Raw genomic sequence first — 20942 nt, 5'->3', positions numbered from 1 at the left:
CCAGCCACTGCGCCGTCTCCCATTCTCGCCCCCTCACCACGTCATTGGCGCCGTCTCTTCTGGCCACCCCTCGGGTGCTTCCAAGAATGCGCTCTGACGACCTCTTGTCAACTGCACGGTCGGGACCTCTGGCTCCACAGGAGGGGCGGGGCCCGCTGCATGGCGCCGGGCACGACGCCTCGCTGTAGACCCCTGTCTTCTTGAGGCGGTGGAGCTTGACGGTCGTTTCAGTGCAGGGCCGAGTCTTCCTGCCAATGGCAGGTGTCTGGCCAGCTGCTTCCTCTCCTCGTCAAGCCTCATAAAACGCTCCGTCGTATCCTTGAAGGCGACCCCAAACAGGCCGTCGTCAGAGATGGGGGTGTTCAGTAACGCGGCTCAGTCTGTCTCTTTCATTGCTGTCATAGACAGCCAAAGGTGTCGTTCCACCACCACCGAAGTGGCCATGGACCTCCCCGCACACACAGCTGATGCCTGCGTAAAGTGGAGAATAGCGCCAGAAATTCTGGACGCCTCTTCCACTTCCTCCCCAGTGAGCTCAGACTTACCTGTTGTTAGGCGGGACAGAGAGGCTGCTAGGAGGGCAATATTATTCGCCGCTGCTACGGCCTGGGCTCCCAACACGAAGGACTTCTCAACCAGCTGTGCTGTGAGTCGGTCCTTCTGTGTGGGTAGAACGGCTTTCTTGGACGAGGGCCAGGGACTCGAACCCGGCACGAGATATGCAGCCAGGGCGCTCTCTAGCCTGGGGATTCCCCTTGAAAAGCCCTGCTGTCTGCCTTCCACTCTGTTGAATGGGAGGTACGCCTTAGCCGGCGAACGCGCTGTTAAAAGGTGCCTCCCATGAGCCCTCCACATACTTACCAAGCGAGGGCATGGTCGGTGCCATAGGCTCCGCCGCCCTCCTGGGCCTGGAATAAGGACCGCCCTCCATCATATCCACTTCCGGGTTGGAGGGAATGGGGGGCAACTTAATCTGCAGGCGCTCGGCAGCCCTCTCGATGAGCCCTGGAAAGTCAGAGCGCAGAGAGGCTGTGGCGTATGATGTGGCTGCTGAATTCTCAGAGCCCGCATCATCATCGCCCAGGGATGAAAAAGACCTTGCCCTTTCCAATGGAAATGGGGTCTTAAAATCATGGATCAGAGGAATTGATTGTTCCGCTGGAATATCCATTTCTTCCCCAATATCCCTGTCATCCCCTGAGTCAGCGCCCTCAGAGGATGCCTCAGAAGCTGAGGCTAACACTGATAGCACATCCTCAAGAGGAATATCCCCCCTGAAAAATGCCCACCACTGCTCCTCTCTTTCAATGAAAGGAGGGCGCAGCTGGCGCATAGTGGGGGATCTATGAGGCTATCTCTGGCGTGCTGAGACCCAAGACACACAAAACATAAGTCGTGGGGGTCAGCAGCCGCCATAGAGGAACAGCGACATTGAGCTCTGAAAATAGCTTTTGGGGGTGGAAAATCTCCTGGTGTGCTCATTTTAGGACAACGTCGATGATCTGGAAAATCGACAGCGTTTTCTTCGTCCTGAGTCTTTGTCTTCTTATCGGCTTCTTCAGTCCAGTCCAGTCCCTGAAGATAAAGGGAGGCTGATTGAGGGGAAGCATCCCCTCTTATAGGGACACCTGTACTCCTATTGGCTGCAGGTGTGTGCATAATTTTGTCTCAGGCTGTTCGCTGCCTAGGTAGCTGGGTAAACCAATAGGAGCAGAGCTCCTCTATGGGGCGGAGCTCCACGATATAGAACCTAGGCTTATATGCGCTGTGCGAAATAGCCCGGGGACGAGGTTACATGAGAGCAGACAGAGAGGGAGAGTGTGTGTGAAAAACAGGGGAAGGGGGAGGGGGCAGAGAGTACGGCGCAGCTGGTGGCAGACGCACGACCATCTGCTCCCCACTAATGGTTCACACTAGCTTCAGTTCTAAACCCCTGCCTCCCTCCTGTAGCACTCAAGGCCTCCAGCAGAGACTCACTGGTCACGTCTCTAACTCACAGCACTTTCACACTCTCACTAACTTCCAAAAACACTGTACAGTATGTGTTCCTTCTAATAATTCTAACTAAATATAGCTCCCACATTCTCCACTTCTGTGAACAATAGCCCAGTTCTGACAGCCTTTGTTGGAGTTCTTCTCTTCCTCCTTCCTTGTAACCTACTCACCATACATCTTTCCCTCGTCTGAGAGGATGATCTTTCTGCGCCCACAGGGGGGGTAGATGGCAAGCGCCTCCTGGAAGCTCTGCTCGATGTCGGGGCTCCACACCCCCTCGGGGTCCCCGTCCATGCCCTTGTCGGCCTCGTCGCTCATCCTCTCCATGTCGTCTGCAGGGCTCTCGCTTCCGCTCCAGCTGCTATGGTCCATTGTGGCGGTGCGCTCGTCCAAGCCCAGGCTCTGAGCACACTAGGGGGAGAACATGGAGAGGAGCAGCGGAACAGACAGACAGTCAGAGCAGAATGTAAACCAATGATTTATATTTACACTAGTTGACTGATAGAGTTCACCGTGCCTCCATCTTGGCACTCCCCCACCGTTGTCATTTTTTTTCTCGCAAACTATAGAAATGCATTTATTGTCTACTTTCCTTTTTGCTACACGTATTATATTACAGATACCTTAATGCATACTTTTAAATTATATTATGTGAGCTAAACATAAAAGTAAAAAATAAAAACATTTTCCTTAAAGTATAATTTTTTAGAGATTATCAATGTTACTGTCCCAACTACAACAAAACAAATACATGTAATTTTTTCCTTGAAACATTTCATTTGAATACTGTAGAATTCCATTCATTCCTATGGAGGACTGCTCCTACTGGGGAGTGCCAATATGGCCGACCGGAGGCTTCAAAGCCTCAATGGCCAATACATGGCATCAGCAATCCAGGGTTTACAGTGCCTTCAGAAAGTATTCACACCCCTTGACTTTTTCCACATTTTATTGTGTTACAGCTTGAATTTAAAATGGATTCAATTGAGATTTTGTGTCACATGCCTAGACACAATACTCCATGATGTCAAAGTGGAATTATATTTTTAGATTTTTTTAAACAAATTAATTAAAAATGAAAAGCTGAAATGTCTTGAGTCAATAAGTATTTGACCCCTTTGTTATGGCAAGCCTAAATAAGTTCAGGAGTAAAACTGTGCTTAACAAGTCACATTATAAGTCGCACAGACTCACTATATGTGCAATAATAGTGCTTAACATGATTTTTGAATGACTACCTCATCTCTGTACCCTACACATACAATTATATGTTAGGTCCCTCAGTCGAGCAATGATTTTCAAACATCGATTCAACCACAAAGACCAGGGAGGTTTTCCAATGGCCAGCGCCTCCTGGAAACTCTGCTCAATGTCGGGGCTCCACACCCCCTCGGGGTCCCCGTCCATGCCCTTGTTGGCCTTGTCGCTCATCCTCTCATCTACTTGAAAATCTATGGTAAGACTTGAAAATGGTGGTCTAGCAATGATCAACAACGATTTTGACAGCGCTTGAAGAATTTAAAAAATAATACATGGGCAAATGTTGCACAATCCAGGTGTGGAAAGCTCTTACATTTACCCAGAAAGACTCACAGCTGTAATCGCTGCCAAAGATGCTTCTACAAAGTACTGACTCAGGGGGTGTGAATACTTACATAACTGAGATATTTCTGTATTTCGTTTTCAATAAATTTGCAAACATTTCTAAAAACATGTTTTCACTTTGTTATTATGGGGTACTGTGTGTAGATGGGTGAGATACTTTTTTTGGAATATATTTCAGGCTGTAACAACAAAATGTGGAATATGGGGGTATGAAATAAGGGGTATGAATACTTTAAGGCACCGTATACATCATTTGTGTAAACCAGCTGCCTCCAGCACCACCACAGAGCGCAGAACAGAGCAGCGAAGCGCAGGCCTGGCTCACTCTGGCCTGGGCAACCGCAGCAGTGCAGGGGGAAGGAAGCGAACACGAGAGAGACAACGATAGGTGGTGGGCCGAAGCCGAAAAACGTGAAGTTGATCGATCCCCGTCGAGGTAGGAGCACATTTTTTGTATATGACAGTAAAACATTCTTATGATGACTATAACATTTGTTGACACCTTCAATTCTTGCACATTTTCTCATACAAAGGGTATTTCAACACTGTCGGCTCAGGCAAATTTGCCGTACTGCTAAACTTGGAACCAAATCAGAACCCCCGTACATACCCCTCGTGATGAAGGCAGCCAACTGCCTGCTTCTATCTACGATGTAAACACAGCCTCTTGTGAAAACATGAGCTGCTGTCTGATGAAGAGGAACAGATATAGCCAGCTCCCAAAGACTGAAATAATATAAATATCTGTTTGAGTGCACTTGAAATATGCAGCATGCAATATGAATTGTCTTGATCAAATGAAGAGGTACAGTAACTCTGTTTACCATTTAGCCAATGTATTGAAAGCTAGCCAATGTTACAGTTTGACTAGCCTAGGCAGCTACTGTAAATGTCAATTTGTGTTTCATTACCTATCTCTGTCAGTGAATTCAATTTTTGAATCATGTTTTGGCATGATTATGTCTAATTTCATGAAAATAGCTGCAGGCTTAAAGAAACATGAAATCATATACTTTGAATAGAAACCCAAATAAATCATGTAGATAGTAAGGTGTGTGTAATGTATGCTAGAATGGAGGTTGAAAAACAACAGCTGCATATACATATTAGCCGAGTGGTGTAAAGTACTTAAGTAAAAATACTTTAAGTAGTTTTTTGGGGGTATGTGTACTTTACTATTTATACAGTGAGGGACAAAAGTATTTGATCCCCTGCTGATTTTGTACGTTTGCCCACTGACAAAGAAATGATCAGTCTATAATTTTAATGGTAGATTTATTTGAACAGTGAGAGACAGAATAACAACAAAAAAATCCAGAAAAACGCATGTCAAAAATGTTATAAATTGATTTGCATTTTAAATGAGGGAAATAAGTATTTGACCCCCTCTCAATCAGAAAGATTTCTGGCTCCCAGGTGTCTTTTATACAGGTAACGAGCTGAGATTAGGAGCACACTCTTAAAGGGAGTGCTCCTAATCTCAGCTTGTTACCTGTATAAAAGACACCTGTCCACAGAAGCAATCAATCAATCAGATTCCAAACTCTCCACCATGGCCAAGACCAAAGAGCTCTCCAAGGATGTCAGGGACAAGATTGTAGACCTACACAAGGCTGGAATGGGCTACAAGACCATCGCCAAGCAGCTTGGTGAGAAGGTGACAACAGTTGGTGTGATTATTCGCAAATGGAAGAAACACAAAATAACTGTCAATCTCCCTCGGCCTGCAAGATCTCACCTCATGGAGTTGCAATGATCATGAGAACAGTGAGGAATCAGCCCAGAACTACACAGGAGGATCTTGTCAATGATCTCAAGGCAGCTGGGACCATAGTCACCAAGAAAACAATTGGTAACACACTACGCCGTGAAGGACTGAAATCCTGCAGCGCCCGCAAGGTCCCCCTGCTCAAGAAAGCACATATACAGGGCCGTCTGAAGTTTGCCAATGAACATCTGAATGATTCAGAGGAGAACTGGGTGAAAGTGGTGGTCAGATGAGACCAAAATGGAGCTCTTTGGCATCAACTCAACTCGGCGTGTTTGGAGGAGGAGGAATGCTGCCTATGACCCCAAGAACACTATCCCCACCGTCAAACATGGAGGTGGAAACATTATGCTTTGGGGGTGTTTTTCTGCTAAGGGGACAGGACAACTTCACTGCATCAAAGGGACGATGGATGGGGCCATGTACCGTAATATCTTGGGTCAGAACCTCCTTCCCTCAGCCAGGGCATTGAAAATGGGTCGTGGATGGGTATTCCAGCATGACAATGACCCAAAACACACGGCCAAGGCAACAAAGGAGTGGCTCAAGAAGAAGCACATTAAGGTCCTGGATTGGCCTAGCCAGTCTCCAGACCTTAATCCCATAGAAAATCTGTGGAGGGAGCTGAAGGTTCGAGTTGCCAAATGTCAGCCTCAAAACCTTAATGACTTGGAGAAGTTCTGCAAAGAGGAGTGGAACAAAATCCCTCCTGAGATGTGTGCAAACCTGGTGGCCAACTACAATAAACGTCTGACCTCTGATTGCCAACAAGGGTTTTGCCACCAAGTACTAAGTCATGTTTTGCAGAGGGGTCAAATACTTATTTTCCTCATTAAAATCCAAATCAATTTATAACATTTTTGACATGCGTTTTTCTGGATTTTGTTGTTGTTATTCTGTCTCTCACTGTTCAAATAAACCTACCATTAAAATTATAGACTGATCATGTCTTTGTCAGTGGGCAAACGTACAAAATCAGCAGGGGATCAAATACTTTTTTCCATTACTGTAAATGTAGTTGAATTAGTTTATGAACTATTTTATCTTTATTTATAGACTATTTTATATTTCATTTACCGTGTATTGACCAACGACCTAACCCTAACCCCCCCCCCCCCCCCACTGTATTTTTCCCAACTTTTACTTCACTATATTCCTAAAGAAAATAATGTACTTTTTACTCCATACATTTTCCCTGACACCCAAAAGTACTCGTTACATTTGGACAGGAAAATGGTCCAATTCACGCAGTTATCAAGAGAACATCCCTGGTCATCCCTACTGCCTCTGATCTGGCGGACTCACTAAACACAAATGCTTCGTTTGTAAATTATGTCTGAGTGTTCTAGTGTGCCCCTGGCTATCCGTAAATACAATTTCAAAAATGGTGCCGTCAGGTTTGCTTAATATAAAAGGAAATTGAAATTATTCATACTTTTACTTTTGATACTTAAGTATATTTTAGCAATTCCATTTACTTTTGATATATAAGTATTTTTTAAACCAAATACTTTTAGACTTTTACTCAAGTAGTATTTTACTGGGTGACTTGAGTCATTTTCTATTAAGGCATCTTTACTTTTACTCAAGTATGACAATTGAGTACCTTTTCCCACCACTGATATTAGCCTATACATCTGGCATAGCCTACACTTATACTGTAGCATATCTTTCAATACAATGTTCTCTAAAAACAGTTGTTCAATGTGCAATAAGATAAACAGAGTTTGATTTCTAAACCAGATGGATGCATTGGAATATAAGGTATGGAGAATGATAAAGAGCCTGTAGATTATAGAAAAAGCAGTTGGGAAATGAATGTTTGTGTTTCAAATACAAAAATGTTCAGTGAATGTGAGTATATTAAGGTGATTTAAATGATTAACTTTCCTACTAACCTTATAAAAGTTCACGGTGCCAAAATTATTCTAGTAACTATGACTGAGTGTGAGACATGTTTTCCATAATATATACGTTTCATGCATATACATTCGAACAAAGAACACCATCACAAATAGTGTTTCACCATTTATTGAGTACGGAGACAAATAGCAAAGGTCTCTCAGGTAGTATTTGAAGTATCTAAATATAGTGTAACCTACCAATCAATGCATTCGGAAGGTATTCAAACCCCTTGACTTTTTCCACATTTTGTTACGTTACAGCTTTATTCCAAAATGGATTAAATTGCTTTTTCCCCTCATCAATCTACACACAATACCCAATAAGGACAAAGCAAAAACAGGTTTTAGAAATTTTTGCAAATGTATTAAAAATAAAAAACGGAAATATCACATTTACACAAGTGCTAAGTTTGAGAACATTCAAACTGTTGCCAAGACTTAAAGGTCAACTTCCCTTGAAAACCAACATTTCCTTTTGAAAACTGGCTATGTGGCATCGATATGAGTCATAAACATTTATTCTAGTGTCAAAATTTACTACAAAGTGTAAATAGGAAAATGTTGGTCGCAAAGTCAGTCTTGTCCAAAACGGAGTTTGGTAAGTGACTGCGTCATGACTTACTTGAGGGTTTGGATTACAATTATGTCAACAATTCATGCCCCCTTTTGCCTATTAACACGTGGTGGCACCGTGATCTCACTCACTTTGGGCGAGTTCGCTTTGCATGGCTCGGTGGAAACGTCTCCTTAGGAGGTCCAATGGAATGGTGAAACATTTGCAAACCCCACCTACCTAGGGCACCGGGTCACGCAAAACAAACTCGCCCACTGGAACGTCTTCCTGAGACAAGACATGTGGTTAGTACTTGCCCTTGTTCGGGAATTAGCTACTCTATTGAAAATGGGCTTTCATAAAGATGGTTCAACAATCTTGGGCAGATGGCCAGGCTATTGATTTCCTCCGACTAGCTTCTACTTGGGCTGTCAACCGTCAAACCTGAGACTAGAATTAGATTTTAGTCATTTAGCAGATGCTCTTATCCAGAGCGACTTACAGTTAGTGCGTGCATACATTTTTTTTTTTTTTTTCATTTTTTTTTTTTCATACTGGCCGCCCGTGGGAATCGAACCCACAACCCTGGCGTTGCAAACGCCATGCACTACCAACTGAGTTACATCCCTGCCGGCCATTCCCTCCCCTACCCTGGACGACGCTGGGCCAATTGTGCGCCGCCCCATGGGTCTCCCGGTCGCGGCCGGCTACGACAGAGCCTGGAATCGAACCAGGATCTCTAGTGGCACAGCTAGCACTGCGATGCAGTGCCTTAGACCACTGCACCACTAGGGAGTTGACTAGTGTGTTGTTGGTAAGTAGCTAAGTTTTGTTTATAGCTAGCTAGGCCGCTATGATACTAGGCTATGATACTGTGATGTAGCTAACTAGCTAAATACATAGCCTCTCCCTAACGTGTAATGTGAGAGGAACATTTACATGGCTAACATTGCACCTGAAGACAGGTTTGATCCCTGCTAGCTAACGCTAGCTAGCTCATAATCAAGCAAACCTGACGACATGTTTGATGCATGTTGCCAGTTTGCTTTCAATAATGTTTTAACTCAAACTGGCTAGCTACTGTAAGAACCCTGCTAAATAGTAAAGCAAAGTAGCTAGCTAGCATTTGAGGGCTTCAGCTAACCCCAAAGAAGATGCCAACAAGCAACAACATTGTGTATTTTCTAGGGCAAAAACATTGACGACAGATCACCAGATAAGGAGGCAGTGGCCAGACACCAGTCCCGTTTCAGAGTAATGGAGGACATAACCACCATTGATAATGTAATCAGTGCTGTGTGTTTGTGTCTTGTACGTTGTAAGGAGGTGCCCCCCATTCGCACACTCACACTGACATCCCAACACACACACACACACACTTCAGAAAGTATTCACAACCCTGGTATATGGGACACCATACAGGATCTGCATTGGCTGTGAATGACAAAAGAGGAAACAAGTGTAATATTTGCACTTTGTTATATTAGCTACAGAACACTGCTTCTACAGTATTGTGTGAAGGATGGTTTATTCTACAAGGAACGGTTACACTTGAAAGTTTTGAATATGTACATAAGTTCAGCAATGATGTTCTTCTCATATTACTCTGTAGGCTACTCAGTACAAGAAGAGCCATCCTCCTGCATCTCACATCTGCCTGGAGTTATTGAACTCTGCCTGCTGGACCAAGAGGCAAACTATGTAATATCCAAGATGGAGTGTCAAGAACTCCATCCCACCTGCCACCTGACTGTACATGTCCATAACCTGTAATATATTACATAGATGGAAGGGACTTCATCACCCACTGGAGACTTGAAGACAAAACCTCACCCAGACAGCTGTGCATGTCAGTGTGTTAGCCAGACAAATCCTTAGATTTGGGCAAATAGACCATATAAATATAAATGCAATTCTAGTTCTGACAAGACAGCTGAAGTTATACTCTACACACAACTGATTTTGATTTGTTAGGTAACGTGTAGGCATACTGTCTTTATAAGCACATCAATATGATATTTAAAGCAGAACATGTGTTGTCTTTGTAACATACCTTTTTTGTTGATATAGCTATCTACACTCAAGCTGGGCAATATTTGTGCAATGTCCACATGTAGCCTACACCTGTAGGGACATTAGTTCTAGGATTTGTCTCCTGAGAAAGATCTAACAGTGGACATAAGGAGAGACGAGACAAAACTAGCCAGTTATAGAATATTGTCTTGTAGGACAGCTGAGCTGTCTGAAGACTGCAGGCATTCAACTCACAGTAGTTGATATCGTTTCCACAGTAACATGTATTAATATGACGAGATGAAACATTGAAACTAATTTGCAAGCTATATTCGTAGCAAGGCGTTGTAGAACAAGTGTCCTATGAAACACATTCCAGACACTGGCTCTTGCTAGCTTGCCATAACTGATTTGACAGATAAATATCAGCTAGATTGGATAGCCAGCTGCAGCCATCACCAAGCTATGCTAGCAAGCTGCTGTCAGCTTGGCTAAACACAAGGTCAGCGCAGGCTTTAGCCTACACATAGAACTGAGTTAGCTGACCATCTTGAGATGGTAAGTCAGTCAGGAGGGGAGAAGTCCTCAACTTCAAAACTTTATTCTCTCCATAGCAAAACTAGCTTAGCTTACCTCGCTGTACTCACTACTTCACTTGTTTGTTGTGATTGAATGACAAAGACAAACCCAAGAAACACCCACATTAAACCACACCCCCAAGACAACTCGTTTGCCTTCAGTCATGTCCGCTAGTATTTCTTAATGAGCATTGATGAAAAATGAGTGTAATCGCCATTTAATAAGCATGGGGATTATTCCAATCAACATTTCTCCTCAGTTTAACATTACTGTGTATAGCGGGATGGATCTTTAATGCTGTGTACACCTGGTGAGAGAATAATAGGATCTAATCCCAAAAAACACGCATATACAATAAAAAGGCTATAAAAGAAAATGGTGGAAGGATGGCACAAGCCGAGCTAATAGAAGAGAGGCCTTGGGAAACATTAATCCACACCAGCTGCCATCTACTTGGAAACCACTATCAGAGTCAGTCACTACTCAAAGGCAGTCTGTCAGGGTTGTCAACCAAGCTCTTTAATCTGGCTGGGGTTCATCTGGCTGGGGTTCATATAGGGAGATCGCTGTACAAAGGCTTCATGGAGCTCCAGAAATACAAGTCTATATGTGACTCGTTTCAGGAAACTAGGCGTATGACGCGCGTCACTACTTCACAGGAGCGCCATTTGAACGTAAATTTTATTTTATTTTATCAAAATGCGTTTTTTGGCAGAAATGCCTTCTGGAACGTGAACTTTAATGTGCCTTAATAACAAAGTTGTATGCCATCTGTAAATACGAATACAATTGTTAAATTAGGAGCCTAGTTGGTTTAGCCATGGAAAAAGACAGCAACCTTCCCGCTAGCCATGATTGGCTGAGATAATGAGTGGGCTGGACATGTCGAGAGATGAGTTCGGATTGGTCTGCCATGTAGCCCGCTTCTGTCTATAACATGAACTGGTCAGTATGTGTAGGTAATCCTTTCTAACGTGGCTTTTTTTAAACGATTTCACGAAGTAGAACTGCATAAATGTTGCTCTGCACTTTCTGGAGGACCGAGTTTTGAAATCAGTGGAATTAGAGTATGATAGCTAAGGAGATGGAGAAAATTCTGGCGTTTGATTGCAAATATGCAGACAGAGTCGAAAAGAGGACACACAGAAGACTGTTGTATAAAACACCTGTCTCCGGATTACATCTTCAAAGTAACGTGTTGTATAAAACACCTGTCTCCGGATTACATCTTCAAAGTAAGGTGTTGTATAAAACACCTGTCTCCGGATTACATCTTCAAACTAAGGGCAACCACGGCATCCGTGACAGAGGGAGAAGCGTCCATCCATGTATATGAGTAAGATAGTCTAACTAGCTACATTTTCAGATATTACACGTTTCTAATTTTGTCAGAAAGTCGTTTTCATTTCAAGTTAAAGTGTACTGTTAGCTAGCTAGCTAACGTTACATGTATGATCTGTGTAGTAATAGTATTCGTATCTCAGAGCCATTTGCATTGCTAGTTATAGCCTAATGTTAGCTAGCTAACATTGAACCTGGTTGGTTAGCTACCTGCAGATTCATGCAGGGTAGTAACATTATGAGTTGGGATTATGGTTCATTGTTTAGCTAGCTAGATGTCTAAACAAAAGACTCCACTATGCAAGTAACTATTTCAATAGAATGTTCATGATGTCACTGCAACAACTGTCGATAGACGTAGCTGGTAAATTTGCTCTGGCTATCTAGCTACTCAGATTTCAGAGCACTCTCGTCTGAGTGTGCCAGAGCGCAGAATAACTGACAAATTTACGAACGCTCAACACCCGTTGAATATGGCCGGTGTTGGCAAAAATGCTTAATTAAATTGTTGCCAGCAGCACAGTTGCAGTCACCAACGCTCTGGATAACATAAAAACAGCCTAACCAGCTCTGCTAGGGCGAGTTAAATGGTCAGTGAGCTGTTCTCTCATTTGTGCCTGGAAGTAGCAAGCCAAAGTTACCCAGTTAGCTTGGGTGCTGGACTGCTGTTGTTAGGTCAGAACGCTCGGATCAACCCTACTCCTCGGCCAGAGCGTCCAGTGTGCGCTCTGAACGCTCCGAGAGCGAAACGCTCAGAATTTACGAATGGACAATCTGACAACGCTCTGAGTTTACGAACGCCCAGAGCACACTCTGGTACTCCAGATAAAATGTACGAACACACACGTAGTATAAACCAGCCTTTAGTCTTGAAATCTTTGTGTGTTTACTACATAGCCTCACATGTGAATCCTTAAAGAGATGGGTGGGGCTAAAGCTTAAGAGGGCATGAACAATGCTGAATGGGTGTAGACAAAGAAGAGCTCTCCAGTAGGTACCAAAACATTCAAAGGCCATTTTCTCAAAAGGGAGGTTACAAGTTTATCAACTTTCAAAGCAGAATTACTTTCCCATTGTTCCTCAACTGTATTGTATGATATACCATTTTCTAGCTCTGAGTCTCTACTTTTATCCAATGTAAAAAACACAATTTCAAATTTTGCTACATAAGACCGAATCGAGCCGGTTGGTCAAATATTCACAATGTCCTATTTAAAATGGCATCAATGTCACTTTCACGTCTGAATATAGTTACTTCCTAGTTTGAAAGTTTTGAAACAATCATACACGGCATCCACCCCGACGTGTACAGAGGATACAAAATATTAGGAACACCTTCCTAATATTGAGTTGCAACCCCTTTTGCCCTCAGAACAGCCTCAATTCGACAGGGCATGGACTCTACAAAGTGTCGAAAGTGTTCCATAGGGATGCTGGCACATGTTGACTCCAATGCTTCCCACAGTTGTGTCAAGTTGGCTGGATGTCCTTTGGGTGGTGGACCATTCTTGATACACACAGGAAACTGTTGAGCGTGAAAAACCCAGCAGTGTTGCAGTTCTTGACACACTCAAACCGGTGCGCCTGGCACCTACTACCATACCCCATTCAAAGGCACTTAAATCGTTTGTCTTGCCCATTCACCCTCTGAATGACACATACACAATCCATGTCTTAATTGTCTCAAGGCCTAAAAATCCTTCTTTAACCTGTCTCATCGCCTTCATCGACACAGATTGAAGTAGATGTAATAAGTGACATCAATAAGGGATCATAGATTTCACCCGGATTCACCTGGTCAGTCTATGTCATGGAAAAAGCTGTCATGTTTTGTATAGAGTGTACTTTAGTCCCCATGGCTTTCTGGAGATGGCCACACAGCTGCCCCCTCCCCTCATTCTCATCCAGTTGCCGAGCAGCAATGCCTAATTCTCAAACAAAATCCTATTCATGGAGCACGCTTTGTGGTAAAGAGCGACTATTGCAGTAACATGTTTCCTCTAGAATGTCAGTACACTAGAGGATCTGTGTGTGTGTGTGCACATGCGTGTGTGTGTGCGTGTGATTGATAGGGGTGGGGGCTGCTGGTAAATAATCTCCCACAGAGTAGGCGTAGCTTTGACTGAATTCGTTTTTTGTGTGCCGAGTGCTGACACGGCACAACTAACTCGTGCTATTGGTGGGGATGGAAAATGTTCCATTCCAACCACTAAATGAGTGGTCTTTTATTTATCTCACCGACAGAATTATGAACTGAGTAATCACTAACAGCTGATAAATGGGGGTTATCAGATGGGAGAAAGGAGTAATTCAAATGATGAATGAATCATGTAAAATACCTTCTCCTTTAGTTAGTTTGACATAGTAGCATGATTTGAGGAGTAAATGGCAGAGATAGTTGGGGTGGATTCAATAAGGTAAACAAAGAATAATGTTTACTAAAAGGGTCTCTTTGCCATTTCAGAATCTGTCGGCAGATATATTTATGGAAAGGACAACAGTGACACTCAGAAGTGTTTTGGAGATGCCTAGCTACCATACTCCCACTGCCCAGCAGGATATCTGTGGAGCTGAGGTTTTCCTCCACACTCCCACAAGTGTCTTTCCCAGAACCCATCTCTCTAGGAAGTAGAAAGAGGCTTACCTCACCGAATGTGATAAAATATTAAGCTCTTTCCTGTGGCACAGCCACACACATATGTGGTACATACTGTACTGTACATATGTTGTGGCAACCATACACCATATTCACAGCCCACCAAAGTTCAACATATAGACATTTAGACACACACAAAGATGAATGCCTATGTTGTTCATTCTAAACCATAAAAATAATTGTGTTTTGTATAACATATGAGTAACATATGCGTTTAGTACTCATGCTAAATGAGAATTAGCGTGTGACACAGGGATGTTTTCTGTAATAAGTAAATCCCTCCAGATTAGCATTGTGGTGTTGGATTTGCAAAGAGCAGAATCCTATGAGAGTAGTCACGTCCCCCCATTCCCATTTCTCAATTATTTAAACCTGCTTCAAAATTAAAGAGGAATCTGGAAGCAATACTTAAGCCCCATTTTATCAAATTGGTAAGAGGCTTTATAGCATACACCAACTATGCTTTTTATGAGCAACAAGAGGGCAAGTTTTTATAATAAGTCTGATGATACGTTTCTCAATGTTAACATTTTTGTTGAGTTTTCAATATCATAGTAGAAGAGTGTATAAATGCTTGAGTTATTCCAATGAGAATAAACTAAATAATAAGTAGAGATTCTGGATTTACTAATTTGGGTCTGTGTTTGGACATGGTTGCTCTGTTATGTTGCGATGGTACACAATGCGGGGCAATGTCTCAGCTCAAACAGTCTTTCTGCTCCAATGATTCTGTACTAATGCAGGGGAGGAGGGAGGGAGGAGGGGGCAAGGGGAGCCAGAATGTTGTGATTGGTGCAAATTGGCCGAGCTAGATGCTGGAGTGGGACTGCTTGTCCGAGGCCCCAGTGGCAGATGGGAGAGGGAGATTATTCATACAGCAATATACTGTGGTTATACTTACATTGCACTTCATCCTCCAGGCAGGGACAGGGACAGCCTTCCAAACAAACGCCATGGCATGAATGCGATTCCACAGAAACAGGGGGCATACATCCACACAGGGCAGCCATCTCTCTCTGTCATTCTCTCCCTTGCCTGCTCTAATGCCAGCTCTTCTGAGGCTACCTCGGTATATGTGCAGGGAAATAGGGAGGCCGCCAGACAGTGTGTTGTATGTAATGAAACGATATGTATGAGCGTTTGCATCAGCAGGGGGTTGTGTTGCTAGGGGGTTGATCATGTTACCGCTGTAACAGTAAACACAAGCAGCAGTGTGGTCCTCACTGAGATGTTCTCTCTCTTGGAAGCTGCATCCATCTAAAGTGAAGCCAAAACACAAAACACTTCCTCCATGGCATCCAATCGTCTGCAATTTCTGGGAAGCTGTTCCCATCAGGGGCAGTGGGAAAACACTTCAACACAACATTACTAAATGGACATGGCCATGCCTGAAACCTACAGAGCGAGAGAGAGATGTATAGCGGGATGTTTCTCTATTAACATGCCCATTGAACAGGAGTTGGACTCCATAAAGAAATAGGGCTTACAACAACAACATTTTTTGTAGCCATATAAGCACACAAATATGGCAGTTACAAAGCCTGTACATATTTCTGAGAACACCACTGACAAAGCTATTCATGATACAATTTTGCATTTTGTAATTATGAAATGAGACATACGTGTATGAATAAGTAGAGATTTAATACAAAAGGGTTAATTATCTACAAGAGGCTACAAACAAAGGATGTTCTTAGATCTTTTCCAACATATTACAAGCAAGCTTTTATCCCCTGCTATTCAGTCCATTTCTACTGATAACATGAATCACTTATGCACCGCTATTAGTTTATGCGTCTAACATAAAACTGGAAATTCAATTAGGAATGACCTGACATCCCTTCTTTCATGCTTTTCTCTGTCAGATATATCTTTGCATTTCAATAGCATGATGCATCAGTGAAAGAGTGTGCCCATCTTGTTCAGTGTGCCATTACAGCATTGGGCTAAGTGAGTCACGGATCCTTTATCTCTCTGGAGAGGCCTCAGCACAATGCCATTATTTCAATATCCCTCCACCTGAATGGGTCTATTTACTGCCCTACTATGCCATTAACATGTACACATCCTTTGTCGTCTTCATAATTGGAGAAATGGAGAGGAGAGAATGCAGAAGCCGGAATATTTCTGAAATGCTGACTTCTGCCTCACCAAATTCTGTGGATTGCACTGGATTTGATGTAATTTGAGTAACACTACATACATTCATAGCAAGATGTGGGACCTAATCCTATAAAAAGTGGTAATTTAATGTCTGACTGACATGAGTGTGCCCTCCTTCTTCCACCATATCTTCCAACATCTGACAGAGAGAGACGTCCTCATTGCCAGAAGAGACTGGTTCTCAGTGAGCACAGCAGGATGACGCTCCAGTCCATTCACAGCTCCAAATGACATGATAAATGACAACACCACCCTGCAGCTCTCGGCTTCTGCCGCAACACCACTAACCAACCCCACAGTCCTAACCAGGTGGCTCTGTCCTGTAAGAAAGCAGTAACAAGACAGCAGTAACAAGGTCATTGATGTGGCAGAGGACTGTTGCAACACTTCTTAATAAGAGAGACCCAGGCTATTCACAGACGCTTCTGGACAAGATAAAACACCTTCTTCGCCCGCTTTGAGGATAACACAGTGCCACAGACGCGGTCCGCTACCAAGGACTGTGGGCTCTCCTTCTCTGTGGCCGACGTGAGTAAGACATTTAAGCGTGTTAACTCTCGCAAGGCTGCCGGCCCAGACGGCATCCCTAGCCGCGTCCTCAGAGCATGCGCAGACCAGCTGGCTGGCGTGTTTACGGACATATTCAATCTCTCCTTATCCTGTCTGCTGTCCCAACTTGCTTCAAGATGTCCACCATTGTTCCTGTACCCAAGAAAGCAAAGGTAACTGAACTAAATTGACTCACCCCGTAGCACTCACTTCTGTCATCATTAAGTGCTTTGAGAGGCTAGTTAAGGATCATACCTTACCTGACACCCTAGACCCACTTCAATTTGCTTACCGCCCCAATAGATCCACAGACGATGCAATTGCCATCGCACTGCCCTATCCCATCTGGACAAGAGGAACACCTACAGTGGGGAAAAGAAGTATTTAGTCAGCCACCAATTGTGCAAGTTCTCCCACTTAAAAAGATGAGAGGCCTGTAATTTTCATCATAGGTACACGTCAACTATGACAGACAAAATGAGAGAAAAAAATCCAGAAAATCACATTGTAGGATTTTTAATGAATTTATTTGCAAATTATGGTGGAAAATAAGTATTTGGTCAATAACAAAAGTTTCTCAATACTTTGTTATATACCCTTTGTTGGCAATGACACAGGTCAAACGATTTCTGTAAGTCTTCACAAGGTTTTCACACACTGTTGCTGGTATTTTGGCCCATTCCTCCATGCTGTCGCTGGGCAACACGGACTTTCAGCTCCCTCCAAAGATTTTCTATGGGGTTGAGATCTGGAGACTGGCTAGGCCACTCCAGGACCTTGAAATGCTTCTTACGAAGCCACTCCTTTGTTGCCCGGGCGGTGTGTTTGGTATCATTGTCATGCTGAATGACCCAGCCACGTTTCATCTTCAATGCCCTTGCTGATGGAAGGAGGTTTTCACTCAAAATCTCACGATACATGGCCCCATTCATTCTTTCCTTTACACGGATCAGTCGTCCTGGTCCCTTTGCAGAAAAACAGCCCCAAAGCATGATGTTTCCACCCCCATGCTTCACAGTAGGTATGGTGTTCTTTGGATGCAACTCAGCATTCTTTGTCCTCCAAACACGACGAGTTGAGTTGACTAAAAAGTTATATTTTGGTTTCATCTGACCATATGACATTCTCCCAATCCTCTTCTGGATCATCCAAATGCACTCTAGCAAACTTCAGACAGGCCTGGACATGTACTGGCTTAAGCAGGGGGACACGTCTGGCACTGCAGGATTTGAGTCCCTGGCGGCGTAGTGTGTTACTGATGGTAGGCTTTGTTACTTTGGTCCCAGCTCTCTGCAGGTCATTCACTAGGTCCCCCCCGTGTGGTTCTGGGATTTTTGCTCACCGTTCTTGTGATCATTTTGACCCCACGGGGTGAGATCTTGCGTGGAGCCCCAGATCGAGGGAGATTATCAATGGTCTTGTATGTCTTCCATTTCCTAATAATTGCTCCCACAGTTGATTTCTTCAAACCAAGCTGCTTACCTATTGCAGATTCAGTCTTCCCAGCCTGGTGCAGGTCTACAATTTTGTTTCTGGTGTCCTTTGACAGCTCTTTGGTCTTGGCCATAGTAGAGTTTGGAGTGTGACTGTTTGAGGTTGTGGACAGGTGTCTTTTATACTGATAACAAGTTCAAACAGGTGCCATTAATACAGGTAACGAGTGGAGGACAGAGGAGCCTCTGAAAGAAGAAGTTACAGGTCTGTGAGAGCCAGAAATCTTGCTTGTTTGTAGGTGACCAAATACTTATTTTCCACCATAATTTGCAAATAAATTCATTAAAAATCCTACAATGTGATTTTCTGGATTTTTCTTTCTCATTTTGTCTGTCATAGTTGACGTGTACCTATGATGAAAATTACAGGCCTCTCTCATCTTTTTAAGTGGGAGAACTTGCACAATTGGTGGCTGACTAAATACTTTTTTTCCCCACTCTATGTAAGAATGCTGTTCATTGACTATATCTCAGCATTCAACACCATAGTACCGTCCAAGCTCATCATTAAGCTTGGGGCCCTGGGTCTGAACCCCACCATGTGCAACTGGGTCCTGGACTTCGTTGCTCCTCAACACAGGGGCCCCACAAGGGTGCGTGCTCAGCCCCTTCCTGTACTCCCTGTTCACCCATGACTGCGTGGCCACGCACGCCTCCAACTCAATCATCAAGTTTGCAGACGACACAACAGTAGTAGGCCTGATTACCAACCATGATGAGACAGCCTACAGAGAGGAGGTGAAGGTGTTAGATACACTGCACTGTTGGAGCTAGAAACACAAGCATTTCGCTACACCCGCAATAACATCTGCTTATGTGTATTTGACAAATGAAATTTGATTTGATGTTCTGAGGTTTTTAATGAACACAAAACACACTGGCTAATTATCACTGGCTGTGAGAGGAGGAAATCAAAAAGTCAGTCCATTCAACAGTTCCCTAAATCTGAGCAGATTACTACATACCACAACCTCCCCTGACTGCACACCATGGAAATGCTCTTATTAGTCACATAAAGAGAGGGAGATGTATGAACATGTGCCTTCAAGGGTTTAGAAAGGGCTGGAGTTATGACCCTGCATGTTATAACATAGTACAAGGAGAGGCTCACCGTCATAATGCAGATCACTCTAAAGACGAATCAATTGAAGTGAATTTCTTTTTAGAGTCTGATGTCTATCTAGAGCTAAATTGAATTCTAACCACGATGAGTCATTCAGTTCAAGTTCAGTCAATACAGATTACTACAGCGAGACTTTCAGATACATTTATTGTATGCTGGAAAACTGGGAACAAGAACATCAAATAGAAACTCTGTCTTCATGTTGTGTTAAATATTCAATGTAAAGATTGATTCAAAAATGTTCATATTGTATTTTCCGACAATCACACGCAGTGCTGAATCATTTCATTCTAATAATTGAAATGGGTGTATACAAAAATCGAATTATTTTCGTTCATCATACAATATTATTTGAAATCTGTAGTAGCAAACCACTCAGAACAATTCCAATGTTCTTACTTATTGCTACACCATGATACAAAACACTAGGGTGCTGCATTTCCTTCAAAAACAAACCCAACACACAAATGGGAAATCAATTTTGACTGCATTAAAGCAAAAACATATTGCTGTTTCCAGGCAACAACTTAAATGTATGAATTGTTTGTGAAAGAATTATGTAAAAACAGAACATTTTGTTGAGGGAAAATAAGATTCAGTTATAAACCAGCCATAGTTGATCCACTTACGACACATACATGGATAGTGTGAGCACGTCTGTAGTTCCGTCTACAGTTCTGAACTGTTGACAATGTCCAGCTATCGGGCTCTGAAGGCAGAGTGATCAGTAAACCCAAGCTAACCTGGCAGCATACTAACTCTTTCAGCATTCAGGCCCAGTCAGACAGCTACAGTACCAGGCTACTTCACTACATGAGGAGGAGAGGAGAGCGTTTGCTGTTTGTCTCCCTTCCAGCAGTGTCATCTCATCCCACCCACGTGCTAATGACATGGAGGTGAAACACAACCCTCTGGAAACTTTTGTTTGTTGTCCAACTGCCAGCCAGTGAAGATTCCCATTGGACTGGTTCAAGTGAGGCTTGTCTCTGAACTATGGAGAGTAGTCAACAGCAATACTATAGTACTGTACATTGAGTGTACAAAACACCTGCTCTTTCTATGACAGACTGACCAGGTGAATCCAGGTGAAAGCTATGATCCCTTAATCAAATCAATGTAGATGATGGGGAGGAGACAGGTTAAAGAAGGATTTTTAAGCCTTGAGACAATTGAGGCTGTTCTGAGAGAAAAGGGGGTGCA

This window comes from Coregonus lavaretus (assembly GCF_964263955.1).
Source record: "Coregonus lavaretus genome assembly, chromosome: 9".
Taxonomy (NCBI): domain Eukaryota; kingdom Metazoa; phylum Chordata; class Actinopteri; order Salmoniformes; family Salmonidae; genus Coregonus; species Coregonus lavaretus.
The sequence above is the reverse complement of the archived record's forward strand: the minus strand, read 5'-3'. Positions refer to the sequence as shown.